General features: G+C 46.0%; 1 long non-coding RNA gene across 1 annotated transcript in view; it reads right to left on the bottom strand.

Annotated features, from left to right (window-relative positions):
- LOC309371890 overlaps window positions 1-25,035 on the bottom strand; it is a 52,010-nt gene that overhangs the window by 4,004 nt on the left and 22,971 nt on the right. The window contains exon 3 of the long non-coding RNA XR_014169318.1: window positions 14,938-15,003. This is a non-coding gene — a long non-coding RNA (uncharacterized lncRNA). The remainder of the gene's footprint in view (window positions 1-14,937; window positions 15,004-25,035) is intronic.

The raw sequence follows: 25,035 nt of genomic DNA, 5'->3' as shown, positions 1-25,035 counted from the left end.
AAACATTCCAAAGAGGGTGATAAGATCTTTCCTTTGGTTTATGTGTGGTTTGATCAGTTGTTGGACTCAGCAAATTTACAGAGCAATCGTTTGCCTCAATTTAGGGGTGTGGTGTGAATATCCAAGGAATTATGCGAGGTCTGCGCATTCATCATTGCAACCACAAGGGTCGATAATGCAATCAGAGAAGTCTTCACACACAGTCACCAAGGAAAATTTTGGGATAAACTTATCACTATAATTGATGCTGTTATCACTGAACATTGTACGAATGAGCACCAAGTTTGGGACAGCCCCTCTTTCATCCTTATAGGTCCAGTCGTGGTCGACTGGGGTTGCGGCGCTCATCTTGCTTTATTGGCTGAGGGAGCCAGCGTACAACTTCTGGGTCATGTGGCCAGCATGACTAAGCCGCTTCTGGCGAACCAGAGCAGCGCACGGAAACGCCGTTTGCCTTCCTGCCGGAGTGGTACCTATTTATCTACTTCCACTTTGACGTGCTTTCGAACTGCTAGGTTGGCAGGAGCAGGGACCGAGCAATGGGAGCTCACCCCGTCATGGGGATTCGAACCGGCGACCTTCTGATCGGCAAGTTCTAGGCTCTGTGGTTTAACCCACAGCACCACCCGCGTCCCTTTTCATCCTTATACATCAACGTAATAGATGGGAGCATCCCTGAACAAGCTTTGCTGCTCCAATTCTATTCCCTATTCCCTTATAAGCAGTGCTGATGAAAGGGTTTTTTAAGGCACATATGAATTTCTTTGCATGTGGTAAGTTTCACACACACACATACCCGCCATTGGCCCAAAATGTGACACACTATCCCAGCTCAGAGCTGCAAATTTAAGCAAATAAAAATGTGATTTAATAAAAGCCACCATCTTTTGGATAACCAATATAGAATTTGTCATCTTAAAGAGTCTAAAATGTCCACAAATATGAGTAAGTCGGGTCTGATGGCCCAATATTAGGCAGTGATGAATGCGTCCTCTCAGATCAGCTGTTTATAACAAATGAACTGCCCAGGTATGTACACATTACTGACTTAAAGTGCAGCTAGGTTGTCCTCTCACCTTCCAGTTTTTGATCAAAGCTGGTTTGTGGAGAGGGCAAACTCTCAAAGCATAGCTTTTTGTAAAAAGTAACAGGATAGTTAAAGAATAGATGTAAAATTGGTGTGTGCACTTCTTCCCAAACTTGCGGAAGGAGCACCTTGGATGCAGAGTAAGTAAACAACCTCACTTTTTTGTTTGCCTATATAGTTTTTGTGAGGGACGCAGGTGGTGCTGTGGGTTAAACCACAGAGCCTAGGACTTGCCGATCAGAAGGTTGACGGTTCAGTTCCCTGTGACGGAGTGAACTCCCATTGCTCAGTCCCTGCTCCTGCCAACCTAGCAGTTCGAATGCACATCAAAGTGCAAGTAGATAAATAGGTCCCACTCCAGCAGGAAGGTAAACGGCGTTTCTGTGCGCTGCTCTGGTTCGTCAGAAGCAGCTTAGTCATGCTGGTCACATGACCTGGAAGCTGTATGCTGGCTCCCTCAGCCAATAAAGCGAGATGAGCGCCGCAACCCCAGAGTCAGTCACGACTGGACCTAATGGTCAGGGGTCCCTTTACCCCTTTACCTTACTATAGTTTTTGTGTGCTGTCTTTTTACATTTTTATTATAGCTAGGGGCCTCAAAAGTAAGCAGCCCAGGCATCTCTGGACCTCAGAAAAGGTCCGCATGTAAGTGCACTTTTCGTGACTGACACAATGCATCTTCCAAAGTTTTTCCCATTTGCTGGAGTGAAGCATCCCCTCTGCTGGAACTGCATGTTAACAATAATTCAGAACATCTCTGTGCCAAGTGATGATTAAGATAATAATAGCAGCGACCAAGTACAGTGGTACCTCGGGTTACAGACGCTTCAGGTTACAGACTCTGCAAACTCAGAAATAGTACCTCAGGTTAAGAACGTTGCTTCAGAATGAGAACAGAAATCACACGTTGGCGGCGCGGCGGCAGCGAGAGGCCCCATTAACTAAAGTGGTACCTCAGGTTAAGAACAGTTTCAGGTTAAGAATGGACCTCCAGAACTAATTAAGTTCTTAGCCGGAGGTACCTCTATAGTCCAAATGTGCTCTAAACTGAAATGTATTTGTTAAGTTGTGGGTTGACATAGCAGCCGGTACAGCGATTTCTTCAAGTAGCTCTTTATTTTGTAAGCTGGAATAGAACTCACTGCAAACAGCTCAGCCGGCCTGCTTTTATAGGCAGCCGGCTGTCAACATTGTAACAACACCGCCCAGAGTTCCCGCCTAAAATAACTGCCGCGGACCTGAGTGAAAACTATCTACAGACCTGAGTGAAAACTATATACAGTATCCCCCTGTTGGCCCAGGGTGAAACTACACTACATAACACCCCTCCCCACCGAGATAAGGCGTTAGTTACAATCGTAATGGTTTCCTTATATACAGCACTACGCGTAATGGTTCAATTAGGCACAAAAGCATATCGGTTACATTTCTCATACTTAGACCAACAGTGATACATGTCCAACAACATAGTCCTTTAAATAAGTTGGGCGCTTGGAAACTCTGCCAGACCGCCGGGGACTGGTAGCCAAGTCCGGAGGGCCACACAGTTCTCGCTGAGGCTGTGGTGCGACCCTAGGTGGCGTTGGAACCAACTCCCCTGGATCCGCTGCTGTGGGTGGAGCCTCCGCAAGTGGAGTGGTCTGAGTCTGTTCTGAAGCGGCTTGGTTTGGCTCCACGCTGGCAGTTTGCGAGGGAGGTGTAGGTGGGGCCTCGCCATCTGTACGTGTCTCTTCTGGAGCCACAAGCGCAGTTGGGGGCACCTCGGTAGTGTCCAAGTCCCCAACCCTGCGCCTAAGCTGGTCTATGTGTCGTCGCCACAAGCATCCGTCTTCGAGTGCCACCTGGTACGAGCGAGGTCCAGTGACTCCCACTACTGTGGCTGGCACCCAAGGAATGTCCCCCACATAGTTCCGGGCAAAGTCCTGGTTTCCTGGGACAAATGACCGTGGCGCGTTGGCACAGCCTGGTGGTTCAGCCACGGCAAAGTCCGGGTGAAGCCGGTCGAGCGGTGACCTGAGGCGGCGGCCCATAAGCAGTTCAGCAGGACTCCTCCCTGTGGCCGCATGAGGGGTGATGTGTTGCACGAACAAGTATTCGGCGACCCGCTCATGCCAGTCTCCCCGGTCCAGGCGCGCCAGTGCCTCTTTTGCCGAGCGCACCATTCTTTCCACTTGCCCGTTGCTGGATGGATGAAAGGGTCCCGTTAGGGCATGGTGGATGCCCAGTCCCAAAAGATACCGCTCAAACGTGCCTGACGTGAACTGCGGTCCGTTGTCAGAGACAAGGACATCAGGACACCCATGCGTTGCAAACAGGCCTCGCAGCACCCGGATGACAGCTTCGGTAGTGGTGGAGGGCATCAGGGCGAACTCCAGCCATTTGGAATAGGCGTCCACCACTACCATAAAGGTCCGGCCGTGAAAGGGGCCAGCCAGATCGATGTGCACCCTCGACCAGGGTGTCTTTGGCGTCTCCCAGGTGTGTCCCTTAGCTGCCGGTGGTGCAGGCCTCGACTCTTGGCACGCTTGACAGGCGGACACCCAGGCAGTGATGGCATCGTCCATATTAGGCCACCAGACGTAACACCGAGCCAATGCCTTCATTTTGACAATTCCCGGGTGGCCAACGTGCAGAGATTCCAGGACGCGCTGACGGAGTCCCTGGGGAATCACGACGCGGTCTCCCCACAGCAGACAGCCACGATGAGCTGAGAGTTCATGTTGTCTGGTTGCGAAGGGCTGGAACTCCGATGCAAAAGGCCCTTGTGGCCACACCCAGTTGAGCACCCGGCTGATGGTGTGATCCTGGGCAGACGCGGAGGCCACAGTGGCAGCCGATACAGGCGCTGCCGGAAGATCCTCAATCAGAAGGAGCGATGAAGCTGGAGCCGGGTCTTCCACAAATGCTGGAAGAGGGCAACGGCTGAGGGCGTCGGCATGGCCCATCGATTTCCCTGGGCGATGGATGAGCCGGTAGTGGTAGGCAGCCAGGAAAACAGTCCATCGCAGCATGCGTGGCAAGAGGACCGGTGGAGTTGGACGATCACCGGCGAGGAGGCCCAGGAGTGGCTTGTGGTCAGTGATGAGGTCAAAAGTCCTGCCATAGATGTATTCATGGAACCTCTTCACTCCAGCCACAAGTGCCAATGCCTCCTTGTCGAGCTGGCTGTAATTCCGTTCCGTCGGAGATAGTGTCCTGGAAAAGTAGGCGAGCGGTGCTTCTCTTCCATCTGGAAAACGGTGACTAAGGACAGCACCGATGCCAAAAGGTGAGGCGTCGCAGGCAAGGACCAGCGGCCTGGATTCACTGTACTGTACCAGCACACTGTCTGAAGAAAGGAGAGCCTTGACCGCGTTGAAGGCCGCCGTCTCCCGATGACCCCAGGCCCAAGGCGTCTTAGTGCTAAGGAGTCGGTGAAGAGGCTCAGCCACTGTGGCTTTGTGGGGCAGGAACATGTTATAAAAGTTCAGCAGCCCCAGGAATGCCTGCAACTCCGTTTTGTTCTTTGGGGTGGGGGCCTGCTGGATAGCGCGGATCTTGGATGTGGTTGGGTGAAGGCCGGAGGCATCGATAAGATAGCCCAGGAACTCTACCTGTGGAACGGCGATCTGGCACTTCTCCCTCTTTACCTTGAGCCCGGCCTCTTGGAACCTGGTCAGCACGGCACGGAGGCGCTCGAACAGCTGCTGGTGTGAGTCTGCAGACACCAAAGTGTCATCAAAATATGGTACCACGCCCGGAAGCCCTTGCAGGAGACGCACCATAAGGCTTTGGAAGATGCCAGGAGCCACACTCACCCCGAACTGCAACCGACGGCAACGGAATGCCCCCCCGGTGGGTGACGATCGTCTGGGCTTCAGCAGTGGCATCATCGACTGGCAGTTGTTGATAGGCTTGGGCAAGGTCCAGCTTAGCGAAGACCTTACCCTCACCCAGGGAATGCAGCAGGTGTTGGACAACAGGAACCGGATAAGCGTGCTGCTGAAGTGCCTTGTTGATCGTGCACTTGTAGTCAGCGCAGATTCTCACCGACCCATCTGGCTTGACAGGCGTGACGATGGGGGTTTCCCACTTGGCGTGGTCAACCGGCTCCAAAACTCCTTGGGCGATCAGTTTGTCCAGTTGTTCATCCACCTTAGCCTTGAGAGCAAAGGGAACCCGGCGTGGCTTTAGCTTGATGGGGGCGACTTGTGGATCAAGGCTAAAGGAGATGGGCGTACCTGTATATTGCCCCAAGGTGCCATCAAAAACCTCGGCAAAGTCTTTGACCAGACCCTCAGTCTCTGCATTAGAGATGCAGTTGATGCCGGTGACTTCCAGGCCGAGGGCATCAAACCAGTCTAGCCCTAGGAGGCTTGGCCGCTGACCTTCGACCACCACCAACCGGAGCAGGCCCAAAAAATCTTTGAAGGCGATCCGGAACCGGCCAACGCCTACCACGGGAATGTCGTTTCCCTGGTAGTCTCTCAGGTGTACGTGGTGAGAGTCGAGTTGCCTTTTGGACACTCTGGGTACCAGTCTTTTGATGGTGCTCCATGACACGATGGACAGGGCAGACCCGGTGTCGATCTCTATGTCACATGGAGCTCCTTCAATGAGCACCGTGACGTTCAGCTTGCGTCGCGTAGGCGAGTCGGTTTGGCCAATCGTGGTTCCAGATGGGCAGCGGCAGTTGGTGAGAGCGAAACAACTTTCCTTGGCAGACTGGAGTGAAGACTTGGACTTGCGAGTCGATGAAGGGGGGGTGTCAGACGGAGCCGATCGGCAGACCTTAGCGATGTGGCCCCTTCTGGAACACTTCCTACAGATGGCGTCTCTGAATCGACACTTGGCACGGGAATGGTTGCCTCTGCAGCCGGCACATTCTGGTTGGCCCTTGGACTTCTGTTGGAACTTCCTGCGCTCCCGCTTTGTCTGGTGCACGTCATCGTCTTCACTGGAGGATGCCTCATCACTGCTGGCCTCTTCATGATGCACCGGAACTGGCTCCCTAGCAAGACACAGGCTGCTAGACTTGCGGATCTCCTGGGCGGAGCGTTCAGCAGCTTCTGAGGCCACAGCCTCCTCAATGGCTTTCTGTAGCGTGAGGTCTGGCTTGGCTAGGAGACGCCGTTGCAGATGGATGTCCTGGACCCCGCAGACGATTCGATCCATCAGGGCATTGTCTAAGTCTCGGAACTCACAGTGCATTGCAGCCTGTCGCAGGGCGGTGGTGTAGTTGTTGATTGACTCCCCCTCTGCCTGGTTCCGGTGGTAGAACGCATGGCGGGCAGCAATCTTGGATGGCTTTGGTGCGTAGTGGTTGCGGAGCTTCTCTTGGATCGTGTCCCATGGTGTTGCCTGGACTGCTTCAGGCGCAACCAATGCTCGGGCCGTCTCAAACACCTCAGGCCCACAGAGGCTGAGGAATAGGCCCCGCTTCCGATCCATTGATACTGCTGTCAGCTCGTTGGCTTGGAGGTAGCAGTCGAACCGAGCAAGGTAGGAGTCCCATGATTCAGAGGCTGGCGCAAACGGCAGTAGAGGCACAAGTGAAGCCATGATTCCGATGCCGGCGTGAAGGGCGATGGATGGAACACAGTGCTCTAGCCAGAACAGTCAGCTCTGAATTGGTTCTGCCCAGTGATTTCGCTCAGTGATTTCGCTCTGTGATTCAGCTCAGTGATTCAGCTCAGTTCAGAGGCTGGCCGCATCTGGCTGTGCTCTGATGTCTATCCATCCCACCTTCGTCGCCAGTGTTAAGTTGTGGGTTGACATAGCAGCCGGCACAGCGATTTCTTCAAGTAGCTCTTTATTTTGTAAGCTGGAATAGAACTCACTGCAAACAGCTCAGCCGGCCTGCTTTTATAGGCAGCCAGCTGTCAACATTGTAACAACACCGCCCAGAGTTCCCGTCTAAAATAACTGCCGCGGACCTGAGTGAAAACTATCTACAGACCTGAGTGAAAACTATATACAGTATCCCCCTGTTGGCCCAGGGTGAAACTACACTACATAACAGTATTGATGATTAAAAAATGAAATGATATTATACAGAGTCGTTTCTGGTGTCTGTAACAAACCACCCTGAACTGATTCCTATTAAATTTTAAGGTAAAGGTAAAGGGACCCCTGGCCATTAGGTCCAGTCGTGACTGACTCTGGGGTTGCAGTGCTCATCTTGCTTTATTGGCCGAGGGAGCCGGGGTACAGCTTCCAGGTCATGTGGCCAGTATGACTAAGCCATTTCTGACAAACCAGAGCAGTGCACAGAAACACCGTTTACCTTCCCGCCAGACCGGTACCTATTTATCTACTTGCACTTTGACATGCTTTTGAGCTGCTAGGTTGGCAGGAGCTGGGACTGTCGCGGGGATTCGAACCACCAACCTTCATATCGGCAAGTCCTAGGCTCTGAGGTTTAACCCACAGCACCACCTGTGTCCCCTAAATTTTAGAGACCCCTTAAACCTTGCTCATGTCCTTTTCCTTTCAAATGAAAGCTTTCTGGAGGTATGAATTTTTTTAAAAAAATACTGAGTGGTTTAATACATCTGCATTTTAATCGCTCCATCAGTTTAAGAGACCCATTGTGTTGTTAAATGGGTTTGTACTGTGTTGGTGTCTTGTAGACACAAGGTTTCATTCCTCCCATACGCCACACCTTCACTGTAATGAGATTCAACTGCCCCCAATGTTATTTTAATTAAACCCTTCAAATTAATCAATTGATTAATTAACAAAATGAAACCTATGTCTGTGTTGGTGGTGAGAATTGAGGCACTACAGAACAAACAGCAGCTTGACTGCAGGATACAGTGGTACCTCGCAAGACGAAAATAATTCGTTCTGTGAGTTTTTTCGACTTGCGAATTTTTCGTCTTGCAAAGCACGGATTCCCATAGGAATGCACTGAAAATCAATTAATGCGTTCCTATGGTAAAAAAAAAAGTTTAGAAATCCCCAAAGTGTAAAGTACTGTACATACATTTTCTAAGACTCTGGGGGACAACTCGAAGAAGGTTCCTCTTCCACTCTTTGCTTCTTGCTGAAGAACATGTCCACTGTCTGCTGCTTCATCCGCCTTTTCAGCACCTCCCTGAAAGATGACATGACCCTCGTATCAAAAGTGTTCGCAAGGTCATGTGTCAGGTCCTTGTCAGGGTGGTGCCACTGTGCAAAAGCCTGCACATCTTTCCACTTCTGGCAAATATCCCTCAGTTCTTTCTTCTCCTTCTTCAAAAACCTCAAAAAAGGCTACCACACCGCGTGCTATGAGTTGCTCCTCGAAGTCAAGTCGCAACTGCACCTCTTCAAGCAATGTACCCTGGGTATTAACGGTTTTAAGAAAAAGGAAACAAACTTGCAAGACGTTTTCGTCTTGCGAAGCAAGCCCATAGGGAAATTTGTCTTGCGAAGCAACTCAAAAAACGAAAAACTCTTTCGTCTTGCGAGTTTTTCGTCTTACGAGGCATTGCGAGGTACCACTGTACTATTACATGCAGTGTGATGCGACATATATGTGAAACGTTTTTACGGCCCTCTGTGGTCAATTTTAGGGTCTAAAAAGCATGCAAGGGTAAGTCAATTTCATGTTTGAGTGTATCTTCTGCTGCTGACTTGGATCTTGAACATTCTTGGTTACTCTCTCCCCCCCCCCTCTTCCTTCAAAGCAAATTGAATTCTTAGCAAAGGGAAAGGAAGACCAAGACATCCATGATGGAAAAACTGACTGCTGTTGCGCGTCGAGGTCCCCAAGACACCCCAAATAAAAACACAATGACACTTAATTTTTGTTTAAGGTTTTTGGCATAATTTTGGCCACAACTTTATTAAAATTACAGCAATGTGAGTGGTTGCTTAGGCATTGGTTGCAACTATCTGACCCTGCACGGGGACAGCTCTGACATTCGCACCCCCTGCGAAGTCAGAAAGGGTACGTCACCTGGGGAGAGAGACGGGACTGGGAACCATGCCTCACCTCTCCCCAGAATGCTCCCAGGGGTTCTTGCGTGGCCCTAGCCCCTCGCCAGGGGGTTTCGGACAAAAGCATGGTGAACCCCTGGGTTCCTTTAACGGAAAACCCTTGCAGCAGCAGCAGCATTTTGGAGGGGCAGGCACAGCCAAATCCATACCCCTCCACCAACCAATTCCCAAACCAATGCCTAACCGCAACCTTACAAGTTGTGACAATTTGCTACGTAGTAGGCAAAAACTAAATGGCACCAGCCAATCAGCCAAATGGACAAAGTTCCTACCGGGCCCCTGCCCCAAAAGCAGACGACTCCATGACAGGCATAGCAAGGTCAAGCAAACAGCCTAACATTAGGGAAGTGAGGGTGGATGATCCGAAACACACAGCAAAAAGAGGAAGTTTGTCGCTGTGTGCAATGTATTCAACAAATAGGGCTGTCAATCACTAAATGGCAACATATGACTTTCCCCAGTAACAGCCCGTCCCTGGTTAAAAGATGGCCCAACCTTTTGCCTAGCAACAATGAGATGTCTCGTCAGCCCCCACCGCAACACGTGCTCTCCATCAGGGAGAACACGCTTTACATAACCACTTCCTCCCTCCCTTTTACTACAATCATGTGCCTAATTATTTCCTTTACCTAAGATAGTTAAGCAAAAGGGCTGCAATTCGGCAAATGCTAACATTCTTGAATATGGTATGCAAGAAAATGGCAGAAACAGTAGGCCGAAAATCTGCTTAACCCTATTTTTATCCTCTTAAATGTGAATGGAGATTAAATATGAACGGACATCAAGATTTATTGATCTATTAAGTTTCTATCCTATACAATGACAAACCTAGACAGCATCTTAAAAAGTAGAGACATCACCTTGCCAACAAAGGTCCGTATAGTAAAAGCTATGGTTTTCCCAGTAGTGATGTATGGAAGTGAGAGCTGGACCATAAAGAAGGCTGATCGCCGAAGAATTGATGCTTTTGAATTATGGTGCTGGAGGAGACTTTTGAGAGTCCCATGGACTGCAAGAAGATCCAACCTATCCATTCTTAAGGAAATCAGCCCTGAGTGCTCACTGGAAGGACAGATCCTGAAGCTGAGGCTCCAATACTTTGGCCACCTCATGAGAAGAGAAGACTCCCTGGAAAAGACCCTGATGTTGGGAAAGATGGAGGGCACAAGGAGAAGGGGACGACAGAGGACGAGATGGTTGGACAGTGTTCTCGAAGCTACAAACATGAGCCTGACCAAACTGCGGGAGGCAGTGGAAGACAGGAGTGCCTGGCGTGCTCTGGTCCATGGGGTCATGAAGAGTCGGACATGAGTAAACAACTAAACAACAACAATCCTGTACATGATTCCCCCCCCCCTTATTTTATCCTCACGGCTGTGTGTCAGGTTGAGAAACAGTGACACTCCCAAGGTTGCCCTGTAGTGTTCCTGCTTGCAGACAAGAAAGGGCTACAGAAAGTAATTCTGTATTGGGCCCAAAGGCAGCAAAGGGCCAGACTTTGAGCTCCATTTTTTATTTTAAAAATGTAAGTTTCCAGCTCCTATAGAACAAAAATTATACAGCAAAATGTGTTGGCACCATTTGATGGAATTGCTTTATGAAATATGAGCACCTTTCAGTGTGTTTAGCCAACGATTAATGTCGCAGGTATGATTGATGAGTTCTATGGAAAAATTTAGATTTGCACACATTTCAGGGATGGTAATGTCCTTGAAGTCCCTTCTCTAGACAATCAATGTAGACGACCTGCTTCATTTTTCATCTGTTTGGGTCTTCCTTTCTGCATGTGTTTTCTCTAGACTTGGAGTGGAGAAAGAACTGCCTGGTTTGCTTTGAAGGGACTTTGTGGCTCATTCTGAAGCTGTTGTTTGTTTTGTTTTTCTGTTCCCTGTTAGAGATGTGATCATTGCCCAGAGAAAATAAATCGAGCAATCCAAGGTTTTGTTGCCCAGTATACAACCTACAGGGACAGTGGGTGGCGCTGTGGTCTAAACCAGAGAGCCTAGGGCTTGTTGATCAGAAGGTTGGCTGTTCGGATCCCCGTGACAGAGTGAGCTCCTGTTGTTCGGTCCCAGCTCCTGCCCACCTAGCAGTTCGAAAGCACATCCAAGTGCAAGTAGATAAATAGGTACCACTCCAGCGGGAAGGTAAACGGCGCTTCCGTGCGCTGCTCTGGTTCACCAGAAGCGGCTTAGTCATGCTGGCCACATGACCCGGAAGCTGTACGCCGGCTCCCTCAGCCAATAAAGCGAGATGAGTGCCGCAACCCCAGAGTCAGCAAGCAGGAAGGGATATCCACATTATTTGTTGTGCTTTCTATAACACTTCCCCTTTATCTGAACCACGATTCTTGTGCAGCATGCAGCCACCCACAAATACCACAATTTGGAACAACATGTTCATGTAAAACAAAGTGTTTGTTCTGCTCCATTAAAGCACTGCCAATGGGAAGGGAGATCCAGTGTTTTGGTTCCTCGTTAGAGGAAACGAAACATGTGTACTGTGTAAATCTTTCTTTTTTTAAATAGCTCCAAATAGGTCAGGTCAGCAGCTTTTCGGGTGTCTTTTACCGAAACAAACCTTTCCATGACTGACTGCTGTTTTATAATGTTTTGTGTGGCCATTGTCGTTCACCCAGACGTAAGGTGCTTTTAAAAAAATCCCCAGTTTTGCATTTGAGGTAGTAGCAGTTGACTTTCCAGGCAGGTCTGTGTCATTCCTGTGCAGGGAGAGTTTATTCTGAATAGATCTGTCACTACCTGCAAACTGATTCTGTGCATTTTTACTCAGAAGTAAGTCCCGGTTTGTTCAAAGGTGCTGACTCCATGAAGAGAGTGATCCTATCCTAACATGACCAGGAGGGAGCTGCTGGAATGAACGGCCAAACCAGGGGAGAAGTGAAGGCAGAGCAGATTTCTTGTGCATTCCTGATTTTTCCCCACAGACTTTTGTTTGTTTTGTTTGCTTCTTTTAATCGCTATTCTCCAATTATTTGTCATGGGGGGGTAAAAATATTTTCTATGGAAATTTCTGGTCGCCCGGCATGCCACCCGTCAGCCTTTTTTTGTTTGTTTGTTTTTTTGCTTAGGAAGGCGTTCTTTAAGGTGTAACGCAGAAATTTATGAAAAATCAGCTTTATATCAGCTGAAATTGGGTTTTGTTTTGGCTTTTTAAGTTTGTAGAATTTGTAGAATTGATTTTATTGACTCCCAGTACGTTTCCGAGCACAATTCAAAGTGTTGGTGCTGACCTTAAAGCCCTAAACAGCCTTGTCCCAGTATACCTGAAGGAGCATCTCCACCACCATCATTCTGCCTGGATACTGAGGTCCAGCGCCAAGGGCCTTCTGGCGGTTCCCTCGCTGCAAGAATGAAGCTACAGGGAACCAGGCAGAGGGCCTTCTCGGTAGTGGCACCCGCCCTGTGGAGCGCTCTCCCACCAGATGTCAAAGAAATAAACAACTATCTGACTTTAGAAGACAACTGAAGGCAGCCCTGTTTAGGGAAGTTTTTAATGTCTGATGTTTTAATGTATTTTTAATCTTTTGTTAGAAGCCAGCATAAATGGTTGTTGTTGTTGTTGTTTATTCTTTTTAGAACTTGTGTTCTATACTCAGAAACAAACTGGGAAACTGTTATGTACTGAAGTTCTCACCCTGGGCCAGCAGGGGATACTGTAGATAGTTATGCAAATAAGGGATCGAAAGTGATGTTCAGTGATTGGATAGTTTTAGAAAGTTGTTACAGTTACGTTGTACTGGATTTCTATATAAGCAGGCTGACTGAACCCTTCAGTTCAGTTCTGTCCTGGCCTGTGAATAAACAAGAGCTGTTTGAAGAATCGCTGTGTCGTCTGATATGTTCACCCACAACTTAACAGAAACAGGACAGATAATAAAGAATCAATCTTGTTTATATCTTGAGCTTAGTTTCAGAAAGTTGCTGCATCCAGCTGAAGTTTCATAAATTCAGCCCTCCCTCTCGGTGCATTGCAGCAATCAGGTTACCAGAGCATGCAAGAAAACAGCCAAACCTCTGAATGTGGATTTGCATTTATTAAGCATTCATCTTGATTTGTTTGTGCAGTGTATTCAGGGAGGTTGTACAACACTGACTCTTGACTGGGCTTTCATTCTGATTTATTTCCAAGGGTGTTATAGGATGTTGAAACAGGCAGTTGTTATTCCACACTTCCCACTGCATTTCCAAAAAGGCTCATTTGTTTTGAAAATGGGTTTGTTGCGCAAAAGCACCAAAACCACTTCAACTGCATGACCTGAATTTGTTTGTGCTTGAATCCCACCTGCAAAATAGCAACAGCCTATCTGATCGCCGAAGAATTGATGCTTTTGAGTTATGGTGCTGGAGGAGACTCTTGAGAGTCCCATGGACTGCAAGAAGATCAAACGCATCCATTCTTAAGGAAATCAGCCCTGCGTGCTCACTGGAAGGACAGATCGTGAAGCTGAGGCTCCAATACTTTGGCCACCGCATGAGAAGAGAAGACTCCCTGGAAAAGACCCTGATGTTGGGAAAGATCAAGGAGAAGGGGACAACAGAGGACGAGATGGCTGGATAGTGTTCTTGAAGCTACCAGCATGAGTTTGACCAAACTGCAGGAGGCAGTGGAAGACAGGAGTGCCTGGCGTGCTCTGGTCCATGGGGTCACGAAGAGTCGAACACGACTAAACGACTAAACAACAACATCTGACTGGAGCTTTAATTTGTCATGAACATCTTTGCCTTATCAGGATGGTAGCAGTTTTCCCAATTCAGTTCACGACTGATCTCTGGCAGGTCATTCACCCACACAATTGCACAATTGCATAACCTCAGGCTATCCCGAGGCTAAAGAAAAGGCAAAATGAAACTGGGTGTCATCAGACAGAGATGACAGCATGCTCCAAAACTTTGAAGTATGGATAAAAAAGACAGAGGAGTGGAAACCACTTGTGGTAGCCCCAAAATGAAGAATGAGCGAGGTCCCATCTAAAGAAGAATGGCAAGTTAAGCTGACGGAATAGGCTCAACTTGCAGACTTAACATACAGAATAAGAGAACAAGAAGAACGTATGTTTAGAGAAGACTGGAAAATGTTTCTTGAATATATGGGGGGAAATTGTGTACACTTGAAAACGTTGGCAGCATTAAGATAAATTCAACAGTGTAAATACGTTTTGATGAATGTAATAATGGACTACTGAATGGTGTAGTTTATGTAAAATATGCAGGGATTTATGATATGCAAAATGAACCATGGAAAGAGAAGAAAGGAAATCATTATCACTGATATTTGAAGGATGTTTAAATGAGTATTTTAAGTTGTAAAACAGAAAATTTTATATATATATATAATTATTTTCTGTTTTACAATTTAGAATACTCATTTAAACATCCTTCAAATATCAATGATTTCCTTGATTCTAAATTCTAAAGCATAAAAATTATATATATAATGTGTGTGTGTGTGTGTGTGTGTGTGTGTGTGTCTATCTATCTATATTCTGTTTTACCATTTAGAATACTGATTTAAACATATTGTGTGTGTGTGTGTGTGAAACCACTTGTGGTGGAACTATATTTCCTATTTGCAATACAGCAAGCAAGTTCTTGTCTTCTACTACCTCCAAAGTTGAAACTAAGAGGGTTACTGTATGTGGGTTTGAGACTACCTGGTTAAACTAGTTTCATTTTACAGTGGGTGACGTTCCATCTCACTGTGAAAGAATTGAAAGCCACACATGACTCTGATTAGATTTGTCTGTCATACATGACCCATTCCCTTGGAATTTTAAGTACTTGTTGCTTATTGTTCAAGAAAGTTGATAGTGGTTGGCTGCATGTTAGAGATTCAAATAGGACAGAACCGATAGAAGGAACACTCACCTCCGTATAAGGGAAAGCCACAATAGAAGTCCATTGCCTAATTTTGCTTCGGGTCTGCTGTTTTCTCTCTGTTTTCTGACAAAGGAGTAAACAAAGGAACATCATCATGAGTTGTCATTGAATAAAAGGTCAAAGGAAGGCTGGAAACACTAACCATTTAAGGTCACACTGATTTATATTTTTAGTAACCACCAAATTCAAAACTCTTCTTTTTTTAAACCAAGATTCTAGAATTCAAAGGATCTCACAACTTTGAAATCCACCAACATTTTCAAACATGAAATGTAAATGGAGGATTTTACCTCAATATTAGAAATTTGACTTTTGATTGGACATTATGGTTTGATTTTTTAAAAATATTTTGGCTAGTATCAAATGTAAAATGCCATAACTGAAGGCAGTTCTGTTTGAGGAAGTTTTAAGTGTTTGATATTTTATCACTTTTTTATTCTTTTGGGAGCCACCCAGAGTGGCTGGGGAAACCCAGCCAGTTGGGCAGGGTATAAATAAATTATTTATATTATTATATTATATTAATTATATTATATTATATTATATTATATTATATTATATTATTATATTATATTATATTATATTATATTATATTATATTATATTATATTATATATTATATTATATTATATTATATTATTATTATATTATTATTATATTATATTATTATATTGGGCTTTAAATGCTGTTGCATGGAAACAAATGACGTGCATTGCTAAATACTATTTGATGCCAGCTTATCTGCCCTTAAATACTAAATACCATTCCATGCCAACTGATAAATAAATAAAAGTAGTGAATGCTCAGAGTACTTGATATAAAAATCTGTGATAGTGAATTAGGAGGGGAAATTCACCTCAGCTCTCCTCCTGAAGTATATGAGCCAAGCAAGAAGTGTGTGCCTTTATAGTGAAATAGGCTGGCTACTTTTATATCAGACTATTGGGGAGTGCCTGGCACTGCCCAGAATTTGTAGAAACTAAAAAAAAAAAATGTGATTTTTTTTTTCAATAGTGCAATTTGTTATTTTGGACCTGCGACACCAAAAATGGATGAAGCCATTCCAAAGTCATATTTCGGTCGGCTATCTTGAATCACAATGGCACCCGGCACACAAACCTCAATGAAAACAACCATTCCGACCCCAGGAAACCTCAAGCTGAGTTTGGAAACGCTATCTCAAGAGGCAGTCAAACCTACTGTGTGCCAATAAAGTCACACCAAAGTTGCATTTCAGAGCACCATCTTAATTCAAACTGGCACCCAGTGTCTGAGTGGAGGCAAAGTCTGCCACTCCCACCTTAGGAACTCTTGTGCTGAGGTTTTTGTTTTTGTTTTAATGTTATCTCAAGAGATGGTTGAACCTATGCAAAACAAAAAAACCAAGCCAAGTTATGCCAAAGTCTGGCATTCCAATCCAAAACGAGATTTCTCTCTTTCTCTGACTCCTCAGAGAAGGAAATCTGATGTTGCCTATAGGATGCCCTCCTAAGGGACCATAAGGTAAAAAGGTAAAGGACCCCTGGATGGTTAAATCCAGTCAAAGGCGACTGTGGGGTTGTGGCGGTCATTTCACTTTCAGGCAGAGGGAGCCGGCGTTTGTCCACAGACAGTTTTCTGGGTCATGTGTCCAGCAGGACTAAACCGCTTCTGGTGCAGGAGGATCATGATAAATGCCAGAGTGCATGGAAACACCATTTAGCTTCCCACCACAGCGATACCTATTTATCTACTTGCACTGGTGTGCTTTCGAACTGCTAGGTGGGCAGGAGCTGGGACAGAGCAACGGGAGCTCACCCCATCACGGGGATTCGAACCACAGACCTTCCGATCGGCAAGCCCAAGAGGCTCCGTGGTTTAGACCACAGGGCCATAAGATGGCAGGTTAATAGTTAATTTTTGCATGCCATATTATTGCTTCCAAAAACAACATAGGCAGACAAAATCATAATGAAAAGCATATATAAATGGAAGTGTCAGTCCTAGTATGATATAAAATGTAACCAATTTTGCTGCCACAATGTGTGAAATATGTCAACCATTTGCTTGTTGATCTCATTTGTATCTTTAGATGTAATAAAAAAAAAACAAGCTTCCATTCCAGCAGCATCTGGAGCTGTAATTAGTGTTCTCCAAATCTCCCTGAACACGGTTGTAAAGTAATCCATAAATAGCAAGCCTGGTGATTATATCTTTATTAGAAATGCCTCCAGAGAATTTGTTGAATCTGGCAAGGCACGTCCAAGGAATGCAAAATAAACAAAGCAAAAAACAAAATACTACTGGACCAATAAAAATGGCCTGGCTGGTTTGCTCTAATTGCTTTCATAGAAGCCTTTTTTCTTCTTCTTCTTTTTTGGAACTAGGAAGTATTAGAACACCTCAAGCAAGGAATGCTTTTTACCCACACCTATTTTTTATGGCCAAGACCCAAACCTGCTTCAGTTTCGCTTCTTTATGTTCTCTTTGGGTTATCATTTGCGTGGACAGGCGGAGTCCCCAGATCCTGCGCGGTCCCCCCATCATGTGGAATAACGACTCAAGAAAACATGCTATGGGATTAAATTGGCCACACCTTTATTAAATTTCAAATGTGGGTAGACCTTGGCTCAGGCATTGGGCGTTCTCCCTCCCCAATCCCCAGCCGGGGACCTAGGGAGCATCAGGGTTATCCAGTGTGTGTGTGGGGGGATGGGCCGGCTCTGGAGAACATATGTTCAAGCAGAGATAGCCGCCCCCGTAACGCCGCCGCCGCAGGGGAGAGCAATGACGACCTTTCGGCATACAGTCAAAGCCTCCCTTCAGAAAACCCCTTTAACGGGGAACCCTGGTATCGCCGCCACAAAGAGGAAGATGGACAAAAGGATTCCGCCCAAGACCTGATACCGCCAAAGTTGTGACGTTTTGCTACGGGAAAGGCGAAACCTGCCAATGCAGGGAAATTCCTTTCCGGCCCTTTAACAGCAACCTTAACGTAGCAGCGCCCGCATACCTGTGAAGAAAAGTTAACCTGCAAAACCTGTGAAGAAAAGTTAACCTGCAAAATAAGACATTAACTGAGGGTGGGTAGGGTGGGAGAAGCTCTGGAGCCAAGTGAGGATTCCCAGGTAAGATCCTCCCTCTATTGTGTGGGCAGGTAATCCCTCCCCTACCTGGCCTGGTCTCCTTGGCAACTCTTCCCCCAGGTGGGATTGGACAACTGACTGAGGTAGGCGGAGACCTCCAGGTATCCCACCTGAGGGGAGGCAAAGCCAAGCCTATGCTGTTGGAGCTGCTCCAGATCTAGGGGCTGCACGTGTCCACGCAAAGGGCGCCCCCCGTTTTAATCGGGGAGGGGTCATTATCAATAACCAGTCAATATTAAACATTCCAAACTCTGTTGCGTTTCAAAGATATCAGCTTTGCATGGATGATGCTAATGGTTAGCTGCAAACTCTGAAGAATTTAGATGACAATCCTAAAGTTTGCTGTGGTGTGTGTGTGTGTATGTGTTTTACAGCAATTTCACCCATCATTTCCAGTACCCTGCTGGGTACTAAACAGGTGAAGATGAAGGAATGCTCTTCCTCTCTTCCATCTTTCTCTCGCTTTCTAAAAACACGATTTTCCTACCATTGTTCCCAAACCGAATGAAACAAACAGGTGTCATGGGCTGGGCTGAGGAGACATAATGGGAACCAGCGAGTGCCGGATTTACGTATAAGCTAAACAAGCTATAGCTTAGGGCCCCACTCTCTTGGGACCCCAAATGTTTTTTAAATAAAAAAAAACCATTTCCAAAATATAAGAGAAAAAACAAATAAAATAAAACCTACAAACAGCAACAGTGTTTTGTGTTGTGTAGGCTCCTATTTGTAATGTTCAAATGGCTTTAGAGACCTACTAGGTCCATAAATTACCATATAGCAAATATTCAACACAAAAAACAGCGACAATTTGTTGTTGACAAAGGACAGCTGGACATATAAAGGGCCCCATTGCCTTCACTAGCTTAGGACCTCATCAAACCTAAATCTGGCTCTGGAACCGGCCCCCTTCTTCCTGCACCTTCCAGAGAAGAGGAGGACAGTATAGATTTAGAATAGTGGTTTGCAGAAGGTGGGAAATATTGGAAGGGGAGCAGGAGGAAGATGAAGCACTGGGGAGAGACAGCTAACAGTGTTTCTTGAAAGCATTCTTGAACGCGCCCCCTCCCAGAGCCAAGCATGCCTTGAGAGTACAGTGGTACTTCGGGTTAAGTACTTAATTCGTTCCGGAGGTCCGTTCTTAACCTGAAGCACCACTTTAACTAATGGGGCCTCCTGCTGCTGCCACGCCGCCGGAGCACGATTTCTGTTCTCATCCTGAAGCAAAGTTCTTAACCCAAGGTACTATTTCTGAGTTAGCAGAGTCTGTAACCTGAAGCGTATGTAACCTGAAGCGTATGCAACCCGAGGTACCACTGTAATAGAACAAAAAACTCAGAGGCAGAAAGTGTCTTCCATTGCCTCCCACAGTTTGGTCAAACTTATGCTGGTAGCTTCAAGAACACTGTCCAACCATCTCGTCCTTTGTTGTAACCTCCTTGTCCAGTCTAAATTTGGCAGACCTTTTCAGGTCTTAAACAAGAAAGTTTCTTCCGACCCACTAATATTTGTAGAAAGGAAGGCAGGAAAATATACATATTTTTCAGACTTGTTGACAATGGAGTACTCACTTTATATTTATTTTGAAAAAGTGCTTTTCCTATCCTTCACTTCTATGACAGCAATGTTAGGCAAGCATGGGTGGATCTCCAAATATTTTCTCTACAAAGGAGATGGCCTTCAGCTGCTGTATTTTATGGCAAAGCAAAAGGAACATCACCATTTGCATGCATTTTAATGTCTGGGATTACTATATGTTTACAGTTGTAAAAGTCATTTCAATTATCCACCAGTGAACAAGTACTGGTATTTGAGACGAAAGGGAAAATGTTTCTCAGATGGTTCCTGGTGAACATTTGCTCTAAAATTCTTTCCAGTGTGTGTGGGTGACTTTATTCATGCAAACATAGATATAATCCCCTCTCTTCCCTGCCAAACATTGTAGGTCATGGAGCCTTTGCTTCACTTCTGCTCTGTAGCCAGACACCTTTAGGGTAAACTTTCACTAAGCTTGTGTTTTAATTCATGTTCCCTACTTTGGGAATAATTGGAATAATTGGAAAACACGTTATACATATAGCCTGAAAAACTACCCTGCACAGAAATGAATGTGGCTCAATTATACAGCACATGTTTAACTCAGTTGGTTAGAGCGTGATGTTGATAATGTCTTGAGCTCATCCTACACTCGAGTAGGACCCTGGCAGAGAGGCACATGCCCGACTGACATGTTCTCTCCCTCCTGGTCGATTGTTTGGGAGCTTTAAAAGCTTTCTTCCGCCCGAACATCACAGCGACCGATGCCAACAGACATCGGCACACTTAGGGATCCGCAGAGTTTGTGCAGCTTGCGTAACAGCCCTCAGCAACTCAGCATTTTGGCTAATCTACTTTATTTCCATATAAACACACACGGAGCACTGCAACATGGCTCCCTCTCTCTCTAGCATCAGACAGCAAAGACAAAAAGAACAAAGGACAATAGTCCCACTTCACGGAACACAGTAACACAAACATCCTGTCTCCGTCACTTCCCACTCTGTGGAGTCAAAACATATACCGTCATGTGATAGACAACAATCCCATGACTGCAATCATGGAGCAGGAATTCTAACAGATAATGCCAAGGTTGCAGGTTCAATCCGTGTATGGGACAGCTGTATATTCCAACACTGCAAGGAGTTGGAATATATGAACCTCAGGGTCTCTTCCAACTCTACAATTCTATGATTCTATGAACACATGGAAGGTCCAAACTTCAGTCCTTAGCATCTACAGGCCGGGCTGAGAATGATTCCTATTTGAAACTCTGGAGAGCTGCTGGCAATCAGAATAGACTAGGTATAAAACCTGTGGCGCTCCAGATGTTGTCGGACTACAACTCCCATCATCCCAGGCTGTTGGCCATGTTTCTGGAGCTGATGGGGAGTTGGAGACCATTAACATTTGGAGTGCCATAGGTTTCCCAAGCCTAGACAATACTGAACTAGATTGATCTGACTGTATGAAACAGCACGTTTCACTCAGCAATGTCATAGCATGTCAAACCATATGAAACACAGCACCACTAGGGGTGCCATCTTTTCTTTTAGTGGCCCAAATCTCATGCCTTTAGCTTGTCTCGTGGAAAATAAGCAGCTGAATCTTTTCCTTTAAAAAAAACAAATGGGGAACTCTTCACTTGCTAAATTTCAGCATCTTGTTGTTGTTGTTGTTTAGTCGTGTCTGACTCTTCTTGACCCCATGGACCAGAGCACGCCAGGCACTCCTGTCTTCCACTGCCTCCCGCAGTTTGGTCAGACTCATGCTGGTAGCTTCAGGAACACTGTCCAGCCATCTCATCCTCTGTCATCCCCTTCTCCTTGTGCCCTCCATCTTTCCCAACATCAGGGTCTTTTCCAGGGAGTCTTCTCTTCTCATGAGCTGGCCAAAGTATTGGAGCCTCAGCTTCAGGATCTGTCCTTCCAGTGAGCACTCAGGGCTGATTTCCTTCAGAATGGAGAGGTTTGAACTTAGGCTCTTCAAAAGGCACATGGGAATAACTGGTACAATGTGGAGACAGTATGTATCCCCTGATCCTGCTAAGCTGACCTAGGGATGCTTGTGTAACTGTTTGACTTGCACTGTATAGAAAAAGCCAGGTGGGTTTGTCTCAGAGCTACAATGCAGTGCTGCTGCTAAGAAAGCTTTTCTGCAAATCCTACAATGTTTTACATCAGCCAGTGAATGAACCCAAAAGCAAGACCACCCAGGTTGGCAAATACGTTTCCAATCCTTCCAGTCTTATGATAGTTTGCAGAGAGAAATAATTATTATTGTAAGGCTATTTTGGGTCTTGTGTAGTATTTGGGGGTGGGGAGTTGAAGCAACAAATAAACGTACTTTGTTCTTACAGCAGTCACATTTCTGAGCTTAATTGCCCTAAGATAATGATCAATGCAGCTATTTCGGTTGCTTCAGTTAGATAATGTCTTAATAAGGAGCTTTTCCCACTTCAAAAACGAATTCATAATAGCCTACAGCTGGCAATTTAGAAGAAGCCTCCGAGGCCAAAGGGCAGGGGTTTGAAACAGGCTGTAGCCTGTGGTTGTCATCCTAGATATCCATTATTATGTCTAGCAGAAATGCAACGTAATATATTTGCACCATTTGTGGCATGTTACTTGCCCCCATGTTTTTGCCCCCATTTGTGTACATGCACTTGGAGTTCCCACTTTCTAGTTGAGGTTCATTTGCGTCTTGATTATGTTTGTCCACTGTTGTCCACCAGGTCACAGCACTGGTAGGCTAGACTCCATCCCAAACCTACCCATGTGTGCACAACCCTCCCCCCTATTTTCATTTATGGAGGTCAAGGAGGTATACGATTGACTTGTAGGTGGTTGCCTATCCACAGTCTAAAGGTAAAGGTAAAGGTAAAGGGACCTCTGACCATTAGGTCCAGTCGTGGCCAACTCTGGGGTTGTGGCGCTCATCTTGCTTTATTGACCGAGGGAGCCACTATACAGCTTCCGGGTCATGTGGCCAGCATGACATGAATTTAGGGGTGTGGTGTGAATATCCAAGGAATTATGCGAGGTCTGCGCATTCATCATTGCAACCACAAGGGTCGATAATGCAATCAGAGAAATCTTCACACACAGTCACCAAGGAAAATTTTGGGATAAACTTATCACTATAATTGATGCTGTTATCACTGAACATTGGACGAATGAGCAGCAAGTTTGGAACAGCCCCTCTTTCATCCTTATAGGTAAAGGTAAAGGGACCCCTGACCATTAGGTCCAGTCGTGGTCGACTCTGGGGTTGCGGCGCTCATCTCGCTTTATTGGCTGAGGGAGCCAGCGTACAACTTCTGGGTCATGTGGCCAGCATGACTAAGCCGCTTCTGGAGAACCAGAGCAGCGCACGGAAATGCCGTTTATCTTCCCACTGGAGCGGTACCTATTTACCGTATTTTTCGCTCTATAAGACGCACCGGACCACAAGGCGCACCTAGTTTTTGGGGGAGAAAAACAAGAAAATAATAATCTGAATCTCAGAAGCCAGAACAGCAAGAGGGATCGCTGTGCAGTGAAAGCAGCAATCCTTCTTACTGTTCTGGCTTCTGGAATAGCTGTGCAGCCTGCATTCGCTCCATAAGACGCACACACATTTCCCCTTACTTTTTAGGAGGGAAAAAGTGAGTCTTATAGAGCAAAAAATACAGTATCTACTTGCACTTTGACGTGTTTTCGAACTGCTAGGTTGGCAGGAGTAGGGACTCAGCAATGGGAGCTCACCCCGTCGCAGGGATTCAAACCGCCAACCTTCTGATCGGCAAGTCCTAGGCTCTGTGGTTTAACCCACAGCGCCACCCATGTCCCACCTACAGTCTAGGCAAAGGTAAAAGGTAAAGGCCTGCTGGATGGTTAAATCCAGTCAAAGGTAAATATGGGGTTGCGGCATTCATCTCACTTTCAGGCCAAGGGAGATGGCGTTTGTCCACAGACAGCTTTCTGGGTCATGTGGCCAGCATGACTAAACTGCTTCTGGCGCAACGGAAACACCGTGACAGATTAAGCTCTGGGTCAAACCTCAACTTGAAGTGGTAGCCACTCAGGTGTTGCACGTAGTCTTCAATCACAATTTTGATGGTCTCTCCTGTTTCCCCACAGAAAAGAAAAGTCAGTCAGTCTTTTCATTTCCTAAACAATAAAAGGGTAAAGCACCCCTGGATAGTTAAGTCCAGTCAAAGGAGACTATGGGGTGAGGCACTCATCTCTCTTCGGGCCGAGGGAGCTGGTGTTTGTCCACTGACAGCTTTGCAGGTCATGTGGCCAACAGGACTAAACTGCTTCTGGTGCTTGTGATGGAAACCAGAGTGCACGGAAACGCCATTTGCCTTCCCACCACAGTGGTACCTATTTATCTACTTGCACTGGTGTGCTTTCGAACTGCTAGGTTGGCAGAAGCTGGGACAGAGCAACGGGAGCTCACCCTGTTGGGCGGATTCGAACTGCCAACCTTCCGATCAGCAAGCCCAAGAGGCTCAGTGGTTTAGACCACAGCACCACCCGCCAGACCCAGAACTACTTTGCAAGGTTGCTGCATTAAGTGCCCTTAGATTATACCTATTAGATGATAGTACCAGCAACTATAAAAAGCTAACTAATCCAGTGATCGGTAGCTGAAAATAAAACCATATGTCACAGCCACTTGCAGTGTAGAAGAAATAGAAACAGAGTTCAGATTTATTCATCATGCCCCTTCTCACAAGGAAGGAACTTTATAAATGTACACCCATTAGATTAGTATTCATGATCCCCACCTTGGACAGTAGCTCTGACTCCAACCTAATGTGATGGCGCTAGCCAGGTTCAAAGGATCAACACTGAAAGCTGTGGAAGGGCTATATTCAGGTGCAGGCCCTAATCTGGCCCTGCCAAGAGGATCCAGAGAGACTACAACTCTGACACTCCTAAGGAACCAACCACTGCCTCCTCTAGGACCCGTTCCTGGAATATTGCTGGCACAGGCGTGGAGGAAAGAAATAATGGAGAATAGATGCAGGGCTAGACTCCAGATAAGAAGGCTGGCTTTTTAAGCTCACCTTTTTCAAGGGAAGAGAATGAGATGCGGTAATGTGAACTGAGAAGTATAGAAGGTTGCATGTGGGTTTCTTTTTTTTATAATAATATTTATTAAAGTTTTAAAGGTTACAAAAAGAGAAAAGAGAAAACACCAAATTAAGCAAAAACAAGACAATACATCACAATAAGTAAAAAAAGAAAAAAGAAGAAAAAGAAAAAAACAGAAAAAGAAAAACAATTAAAAAACAAATCAAACCTTCTCATAACTTATCTTTCATTTGCTTGTTTCCTTGACCTCCTTACACCTCCCTTTTTTGTATTCTAGTTCAGTTAACTATTTCAGCAAATCCTTTCCATCTTTGTTTTTGTCCTAATAATTTATCTTAATAT

This window comes from Podarcis melisellensis (genome assembly GCF_964234715.1).
Source record: "Podarcis melisellensis genome assembly, chromosome: 6".
NCBI lineage: Eukaryota > Metazoa > Chordata > Lepidosauria > Squamata > Lacertidae > Podarcis > Podarcis melisellensis.
Note: the sequence above shows the minus strand (reverse complement) of the source record. Positions and strands in the feature narration are given on the sequence as shown.